Source organism: Triticum aestivum, chromosome 2B (assembly GCF_018294505.1).
Source record: "Triticum aestivum cultivar Chinese Spring chromosome 2B, IWGSC CS RefSeq v2.1, whole genome shotgun sequence".
Taxonomy (NCBI): Eukaryota; Viridiplantae; Streptophyta; class Magnoliopsida; order Poales; family Poaceae; genus Triticum; species Triticum aestivum.
The window spans coordinates 58,752,036-58,761,613 of record NC_057798.1 but is presented as its reverse complement, the minus strand read 5'-3'; positions in this window follow the sequence as shown (position 1 = coordinate 58,761,613).

Below are 9,578 nucleotides of genomic sequence, written 5' to 3'. Positions count from 1 at the left end.
ACCAAGAACCAGCGCCTACCGGGCACTGGAAAGCCACCTCATCATATGACATATACATGGTGGATATCCCAAAGGATGGGAACGGCGAAGGAACAGCGGAGGATGGCCCCTCCAAGAAACAGCCCAAGCGCCGCCGTCAGCGGCGCCGCTCTAAATCCCGCCACAGCAAGAATGGAGATTCCGACACCGGAGATAATAACACCCCAGACAGTGCCGAAGACAACCCCCTCCAGCAAGATTCAGCACAGGAGGACGGAGACGCCAGCCCTCATGAGAGAGCGGCATACGAAGAGGTAGAGGATTACATGCCTCCCTCCGGAGACAAGGCAAGCCTCGACGACGACGAATTCGTCGTGCCTGAGGATCCCGTCGAACAAGAGCGTTTTAAACGCAGGCTTATGGCCATGGCAAACAGCCTCAAGAAAAAGCAGCAACAGCTTAAAGCTGATCAAGTTCTGCTAGCCGACAGATGGACTGAAGTCCTTGCGGCCGAAGAGCATGAGCTCGAACGCCCCTCCAAAAGCTACCCTAAATGCAAGTTGCTCCCCCGATTAGAGGAGGAGGCATACGAACCTGCATGACCAGCAGACAATACGGCTGACCGACCACCCCGTGGCCGCGACAGAGAGGCCTCTAGGCCCTCCACTAGAACCGTACCCCGGCAGCGCTCGAGAAGCACAAGGCCACAGGGGAACGCTCTGGACTTGCGAGATATATTGGAGGATAAGGCAAGACAATCAAGATCGATCTATGGATCGCGTTGGCGCCCCATGATACGTGACGACAACCGTCGCGCCGGACACAGTAAGTCCGGCCGGGCTGAACACAGTAGACAAAGCTCTCTTGAACTTCGTTGTGATATCGCCCAATACAGAGGCGCCGCACACCCACTATGCTTCACAGATGAAGTAATGGATCATCAAATCCCCGAAGGGTTTAAACCCATGAATATTGAATCTTACGATGGCACAACAGACCCCGCGGTTTGGATCGAAGACTATCTCCTTCATATCCACATGGCCCGCGGTGATGATCTTCACGCCATCAAATACCTCCCACTCAAGCTTAAAGGACCAGCCCGACATTGGCTTAACAGCTTGCCAGCAGAGTCAATTGGGAGTTGGGAAGACCTGGAAGCCGCATTCCTCGATAACTTCCAAGGCACGTATGTGCGACCACCAGACGCTGACAACCTAAGCCATATAATTCAACAGCAAGACGAATCGGCCAGACAATTCTGGACACGGTTCCTAACTAAGAAAAATCAAATCGTCGACTGTCCGGATGCGGAGGCCCTTGCGGCCTTCAAACATAACATCCGCGACGAGTGGCTTGCCCGGCACCTAGGACAAGAAAAGCCGAAATCCATGGCAGCCCTCACATCACTCATGACCCGCTTCTGCGCGGGTGAGGACAGCTGGCTAGCCCGCAGCAACAACCTTAGCAAAAATTCTGGCAGTTCGGATATCAAGGACCGCAATGGCAGGTCGCGTTGCAACAAAAACAAATGCCGCATTAATGGCGACAACAGTGAGGATACGGCAGTCAATGCCGGATTCCGTGGCTCCAAGCCCGGTCAGCGGAAAAAGCCATTCAAAAGAACTACTCCGGGTCCGTCCAATTTGGACCGAATACTCGACCGCTCGTGCCAGATACACGGCACCCCCGAAAAGTCAGCTAACCACACCAACAGGGACTGTTGGGTATTCAAGCAGGCAGACAAGTTAATTGCCGAAAACAACGACCAGGGGCTGCATAGCAATGACGAGGAAGAGACCCGACCGCCGAACAATAGAGGACAAAAGGGTTTCCCCCCACAAGTGCGGACGGTGAACATGATATACGCAACCCACATACCCAAAAGGGAGCGGAAGCGTGCACTCAGGGATGTATACACGATGGAGCCAGTTGCCCCGAAGTTCAATCCATGGTCCTCCTGCCCGATCACTTTTGATCGAAGGGACCACCCCACCAGCATCCGCCACGGCGGATTCGCCGCATTGGTTTTAGACCCAATCGTCGATGGATTTCACCTCACCAGAGTCCTGATGGACGGCGGCAGCAGCCTGAACCCGCTTTAGCAGGATACAGTGCGCAAAATGGGCATAGACCCCTCAAGGATTAAACCTACAAAGACGACCTTTAAAGGCGTCATACCAGGTGTAGAGGCCAATTGTACAGGCTCAGTTACACTGGAAGTGGTCTTCGGATCCCCGGATAATTTCCGAAGCGAGGAGTTAATCTTCGACATAGTTCCGTTCCGTAGTGGCTATCATGCTCTGCTCGGACGTACCGCATTTGCAAAGTTCAACGCGGTGCCGCACTACGCATACCTCAAGGTCAAGATGCCAGGCCCTCAAGGAGTCGTCATGGTCAACGGAAACACTGAACGCTCTCTCCGAATGGAGGAACATACAGCAGCTCTCGCGGCAGAAGTACAGTGCAGCCTCTTAAGGCAATTCTCGAGTCCGGCCGTTAAGCGACCGGACACGGCTAAACGCGCCCGGAGTAACCTACAACAAGACCACCTGGCACGTTCCGAGCACGCGTAGCAATGCGGCCCCAACCCCAGCCCCTGCAAAATTTCAAGATAGGTCCTTCGTGTACATCATTAGGCTCTGGAGATACCATGGGCATAGTGGGAGGGGCACGACCACGATAGGACCAGAATGCGGCTTAACCACACCAGGGGCTCTCAAGTGTGTCGTTCTTTTTTTTCTCTCTTTTTCTTTTTTTACCCACAGGACTCCGTTCGTCAGAGGCCCTGTCCGGCAGTAGACCTCCCGAACTCATGATGCAACAACCAGGAAAGGAGAAAGGCTACGACGAATATCCAGGTGGTCTCCATTACGAGCATTAAATCTGTTTTATACACCATTCCGCAGCCTACCCCTGGAGGGGGACATGTTTAATAGTCCCATCCCTTGCTTATCGCACCATTTGTATCATTCTGCATTCATAGCAGTATCTCTTGAATAAACAATTCAGCACCTTTTTGCTTATAATTGCATTTCTTTCTTATACATATGTTCATTTATGACATGTTGCATCCATACACTTTGGTACGGCTAAATACACCAGGGGCTTATGCTTCCTGCATCATGGTGTGATAAGTCCGAACACTTTCACAAGTGCGGCACCCCGAATTTATAGCATTATATGCATCGGCTCCGAATCATGTCTTGGGTCAATAGTTGGGTTTGCCCGGCTCCCATGTTTTGGTACCTTATGTTCCGTTGTATCGGCTAAGGTAGCACTGGGAGAACCACTCCGATTGCGCCCCAGTTGAGCTGGGCGAGCGCCTCAGTGTAGAAAGCTAAAACTGACCGTCATGATGAGGCGAGAGACGGTCGCTGTTCGAGATGTTTTTTTGAGTTCCTAAAGACTTATGCCGCTTAGAGCGAGGAACCGGCTTTGTCCGGCCCAGGCGTGGATAGCGCCCCAAATTCGGCCTTCCGAACACTAGGGGCTTCGCCGAAATTAAAATTATAGAATTCTATGGCTAAGTGAGAGTGTTCAAGCATTATAACTCCGGTTGCCTTGTTCATTGTGTTGAGCGCCTCCCTAGATGGACCCAAAAATGGGAACAAGAGTGCTCAAATTTATCCCGAACACCCCAGCACTCGTGGCATGGGGGCTGAAGCCGACGACTTGCCATCTGTCAGATTTGATAAACGGCCACACAGAAGGTAATATTTTAAATTAACAAGCATTGCTTAGCGCATATGAACAAAGTTTTCAGTGCACAGGATAACAAAATGCGAGTCTACTCAAGTATTACATCTTTGGAGCACTCACCCGCAATAATGCGGGCACCCTTCAGGACACTCTTATAATACATCTCGGGCGTGCGATACTCCTTGCCCGGCGGTGCCGCATCCGTCACAAGCTTCTCAACATCCATGTTGCCCCATTGCACCTTTGCGCGGGCAAGGGCCCGACGGGCACCTTCAATGCAGGTGGAGTGCTTGATGACTTCAACCCATGGACACGCATCCACCAGCCGCTGCACCAGGCCGAAGTAGCTCCCAGGCATGGCCTCCTTAGGCCACAGCCGAACTATGAGGCCCTTCATGGCCTGTTCGGCCACCTTGTGGAGCTCGACCAGCTGCTTCAGCTGGTCGCTAAGGGGCACCGGATGTCCGACCTCAGCATACTAAGACCAGAAGACCTTCTCCGTCGAGCTCCCCTCCTTGACCCTATAGAAAGCGGCAGCATCGGACACGCTGCGGGGCAGATCTGCGAACGCTCCTGGAGAGCTCCGAATTCGGGTAAGTGATAGGTAATTCACACTCACATGCTTACTTTGCATGAAAAATGCCATACCCGCCGCTATTTTCTTCAACGCCTCGATTTCCTGGAGGGCCTTGTAGGCTTCGGCCTTAGCGGCTTTGGCACTCTCAAGAGCTGATGCAAGCTCGGAATCTCGAGTCTTCGAGTCACTCTCCAAACTCTCATGTTTTTCCACGAGAGCTTGGAGCTCTTGCTGTACCTCCTCCACCCGCGCCTCCTGCTTCTCTCGCTCGGTGCGCTCCGCGGCCGCATTACGTTCGGCCACGGACACCGCCTCCTTCAGGGTCGCCACCTCGTTTGTGGCCCCTGCAATACCCATGTTATCCTTGTCATCCTTCTTGCAACCTAATCCTTTTCTGTAAGGTACACTATTAATAAGGTGTTACTCACCTTCCTTATCCTCGAGCTGCTTCTTGGCACGGCCGAGCTCGTTCTCGGACCGCTCGAGGCTTTGCTTCAAAGTATTGACCTCCGCAGTCAGGGCGGCAGAGGTCAGCAGCACAGCCTGCAATCCCATATTGACATACTTTTTTATGACTCCTGCATATATCTTTTTAGATCCCCAGTCCGGCTTTTCTTTCCGAATAAGAACCGAGCATCAGGGGCTACTGTCTATGCGGTACTATTTTACATATATCAAAATTCTTACCTCAAAGCCTGTTAGAAGGCTGCTGCAGGCTTCGATCAGCCCACTCTTGGCGAGCTGAACCTTCTGAATCACCGCATTAATGAAAGTGCAGTGTTCCTCTTTGATGGAGGCGCCGTTGAGTGCCCCCAGCAAGCTATCCGGCGCCTCCAGTTGGACGGAGGCCGCCAGCGTCACGGTCTTGCCCTTCTTACGAAGGGGCCGCCTGCCGGACTCCGGAGCCACTACAGGTTCCGGGGCGGAGTCCGGTGCAAAGTCTGAGAGGTTGCCCTACGGCACCTCCGGGGCCTCCTCCTCCTAGCGGGTCCCTTCCCGGGATCCCACCTCGGCATCGTCCACATCACGGGAGGTGGAGGCGGTTGGAAGAGAATCCATATCTGACGCACCCAAGGACCCGCTCGACGAAGCGGGAAGATCGTCCTTGGGCGGACTACAGGGTTGTATGCTGCATTAGAAAGACACCATGTGGCGAAAAGAAAAATCATGAAGTTATTCGGGAATCCGGATACTTACGATCTCGCCAGGGGCTTGGCCCTTGGAGGCCAATCCTTGTCGTCGTCGCCGGCGTTGGCAGAGCAGTCCGGGGGAAGAGTCCTTCCCTTCTTGGACCCTTCGGCCTCCCTCGTTGGGGAGGCCTTCCTTTTGTTCCCTCCCCCCCGCTGGGGGAGAGGCCTTCTTTTTCTCCTCCTCGCCTTTGTGGGAGGAGTCTGCCTCGGAGTCATCGTCCGATGAGACCTGAAAATGGGAACTCTTTCGAGTGCCCGTGGCCTTCTTCTTGGCCTTCTTCTCCGGCACCACATGGGGTGCCGGAGCCAGCAGCCCCTTTAAGCGAGCGTCCTCTGGGTCTTCTGGCAATGGGGCCCGACAGATAGTCTGTTCGGCCTTCTTCAACCAGTCCTGTCAAAGGAGGGGTTTAGATCCCGCATAGAGTCAAACTATGGAAAACAAGTGTCCCGTAAAGGGCAAAATCGCTTACCTCGCTAGCTGGACGCTGCGAGCTGAATCCACGATCTTCAGTAGCGGATGCGGGAGCCTCGGCGCCCTTAAACAGCACCCTCCAGGCCTCTTCGTACGTAGTGTCGAAGAGCCCACTCAAAGTCTGGTGCTGCGCCGGATCGAACTCCCACATATTGAAGTCCCGTTGTTGGCACAGGAGAGTCCGGCGGATGAGCATGACCCGGACTACGTTGACAAGCTTGAGCTTCTTGTTCACTAGCTTTTGGATGCAGGCTTGAAGTCCGGTTAGCTCCTCCGAATCACCCCATGTCCGGCCACTCTCTTTCCAGGAGGTGAGCCGTATGGGGATGCCAGATCTGAATTCGGGGGCCGCTGCCCATTCAGGGTCACGCGGCTCGCTGATGTAGAACCACCCCGATTGCCACCCCTTAATGGTTTCCACGAAGGTGCCCTCGAGCCAAGTAACGTTGGGCATCTTGCCCACCATGGCGCCTCCGCACTCCGCTTGGCTGCCCTTCACAACCTTCGGCTTGACACTAAAGGTCTTGATCCACAAGCCGAAGTGAGGCTGGATGCAGAGGAAGGCCTCACACACGATGATAAACGCCGAGATATTGAGGATGAAATTCGGGGCCAGATCATGGAAATCCAGGCCATAGTAGAACATGAGCCCCCGGACAAAGGGATGGAGTGGGAAGCCCAGTCCGCGGAGGAAATGGGAAAGAAATACTACCCTCTCATGGGGCCTGGGGGTGGGGATGAGCTCCCCCTCATCGGGGAGCCGGTGCGCGATGTCGCTGGACAGATATCCGGCGCTGCGCAGCTTCTGGATGTGCCCCTCCGTAACGGAGGAGGCCATCCACTTGCCTCCCGCTCCGGACATAGTTGGAGAAGGTTGAGGTGAGATGTGCGGACTTGGGCGCTGGAGCTCGAGTTCACGGAGATGGATAATCAAAGGAGGAAGAAGGCGTAGGTAAAAGGGTTGGATCTTTATCCCCTTATATGGGCAGACGTAAACATGCGTCCCCACCGGCCTGATAAAACTCGCTTATCTCCCAAGCGCCATAATCAATGGCGCGGTTGGGTTACCCATGTCCGTATTGATGGGAATCCCGGAATAAGGGGAACACGATCTCTACTTCGACAAGACGTGCCAAGGAAACCGCTTCGCTAAACACGCTGAGGTGGTACAATAAAAACAATTCGAGTAAAGGCTTGGTAGTGGTGTGACGTCACGCCACAAAATACGTCAGCAGATTGAACTTGTGTAAATATTATTCTCTCTACGGTGGTATGTGGAATTTATTTTGCAGAGCCGGACACTATCCTGGTGTTCACAATCTTCTATAAATTATTGGGAGAAGGAACCCGCCTTGCAATGCCAAAGACAATATGCATGCCAGACTCGTCGTCATTGAAGCCTGGTTCAGGGGCTACTGAGGGAGTCCTAGACTAGGGGGTGTCCGGATAGCCGAACTATCATCATCGGCCGGACTCCAAGACTATGAAGATACAAGATTGAAGACTTCGTCCCGTGTCCGGATGGGACTTTCCTTGGCGTGGAAGGCAAGCTTGGCAATACGGATATGTAGATCTCCTACCATTGTAACCGACTCTGTGTAACCCTAGCCCTCTCCGGTGTCTATATAAACCGGATGGCTTTAGTCCATAGGACGAACCACAATCATATCATAGGCTAGCTTCTAGGGTTTAGCCTCCTTGATCTCATGGTAGATCTACTCTTGTAATACCCACATCATCAATATCAATCAAGCAGGACGTAGGGTTTTACCTCCATCAAGAGGGCCCGAACCTGGGTAAAACATCGTGTCCCTTGTCTCCTGTTACCATCCGCCTAGACGCACTGTTTGGGACCCCCTACCTGAGATCCGCCGGTTTGGACACCAACAGTAGGTATGTACGTAGTGGGTCGCCGTACATCATTTCCCTCGACTTCGATCCGATCACCATCGCCCGAAACTTCTTGGCAGGTATGTACTGGGTCGGTATGAGCTCCCACTGGATGGCTGCCTTCAGAGAAGACGGTAAGAAGTTGGTGCTCGTGAACTTCAAGATCTCCCATGAGATTATCCTTCCTCCGTTGGATTATATAGAGTTTTACCATCACGGTCCAAGTCATCTAGATTACCACGTCAGTTGGACGGACCTTGTTTTGCAGAAGATTGTAATATGCCAAGTGCCCACATGATATGCGAATTACGCAGACTTCAAGCTAATTGCCTTGTTCGACCGCGGACTCGCCTATCTTTACACCGGTGCCTTCTTTAGCTGGAGACAACTCAGCTCGCAGTGATTCATCGTCAAAGCTGATACACACTTCTGTGATGCTATTGAACGCAATGGCATAATCTACGCGATCGACAAAGCAGATGGCACCACGTATTGCTGGGACGGCGTGTGTAAGTTGTTTCCATCTCATGTTAATGATGACACCATGACATTGTTTGAACTTTTTGTGATGATTGGCATATCCCTGTTTGAGCAGAATTTGAGTAGAACTATGGCAATGTATTAGAGATGCCGTAAATCAGCTATTTTTGGAATGAGTTAATTCATGCGATTGTGACCATGTCATGACAGCCAATTTGTACCCCTAAATAATCAAACGGTTAAGAATATATGGATATTATCCTTATTTACAGTAATCTATATACTACTACTAAATATGAGTGTGTATCAATGGCCATGTTAGTTTCCTCATTTTTCATGATGTAGAAACAGGCACCACACTGTTGGTTTCATCTAACCATACATTAGGGAAGTAAATGTGCATATGGAGAACTCTATATTTGGAAGTAGTGAAATCCTGCAATGCTTATGTCACATCCCTAGTTCTGGTATGCTCAAGGCTAGCTAGTCATGTGTGCATCATGTTTAAATTCCATTTAAATTTGAAATGGGGATTTGTGAAACCCTTAGAATCATTTCTAAAAATGACCCAGATAAAAATTGCTCCAAAAAGGTCCAATAAAATGTTCATGTTGCTCTCTGAAAATATTGGACAGAGATAAAAATCAAACCAATATTTTTAGGAGCTCATAAGTATTTATTTTGGGCATTTGGAATTAATGCAGTAATTATTTGCTTTGGATATATATTGTTATATATATTAAATATTGTCCAAAAATTATGCCAGTTGTTGTGGAGCTCTGGAATAACACCACTAGCACTACTAGGGAAAACATTATACACAGAATCTTAGCAGCAGCGCAGCTCAAAAAGAGGCACTACTGCTAAATATCAGCAGCGCATGCTTTCAAAACTCGCTATTGAAACGGATTTAGCAATAGCGCGCTTGGAGCAACCCACGCTGCTACAAATATCGACTGATAGTGTCCACCAACCTACATTCAGCAGCAGCGCGTTGTCTCGACCCGCGCTATTGCTAAAGCGTTAGTAGCAGCGCGCTTTTTCTGAGATCGCTGCTGCTAATATTCAAATTGGGCACACTGTTGGTCCCCGTTAGCAGTAGCGCTTGTGTGGTAAGCGTGTTGCTGCTAATTTATTGTTAGCAGCACGTTTTACCACATGCGCTACTACTAAGCCGCACCAGCCCACCACCTTTCCCCACCCGCCCTACCCTCCCCCATCTCCTCTCTTCCCTTTACCCTACCCCCCCCCCCACATCCTCCCTCTCTCACTCTTCTTCTTCCTCTATACT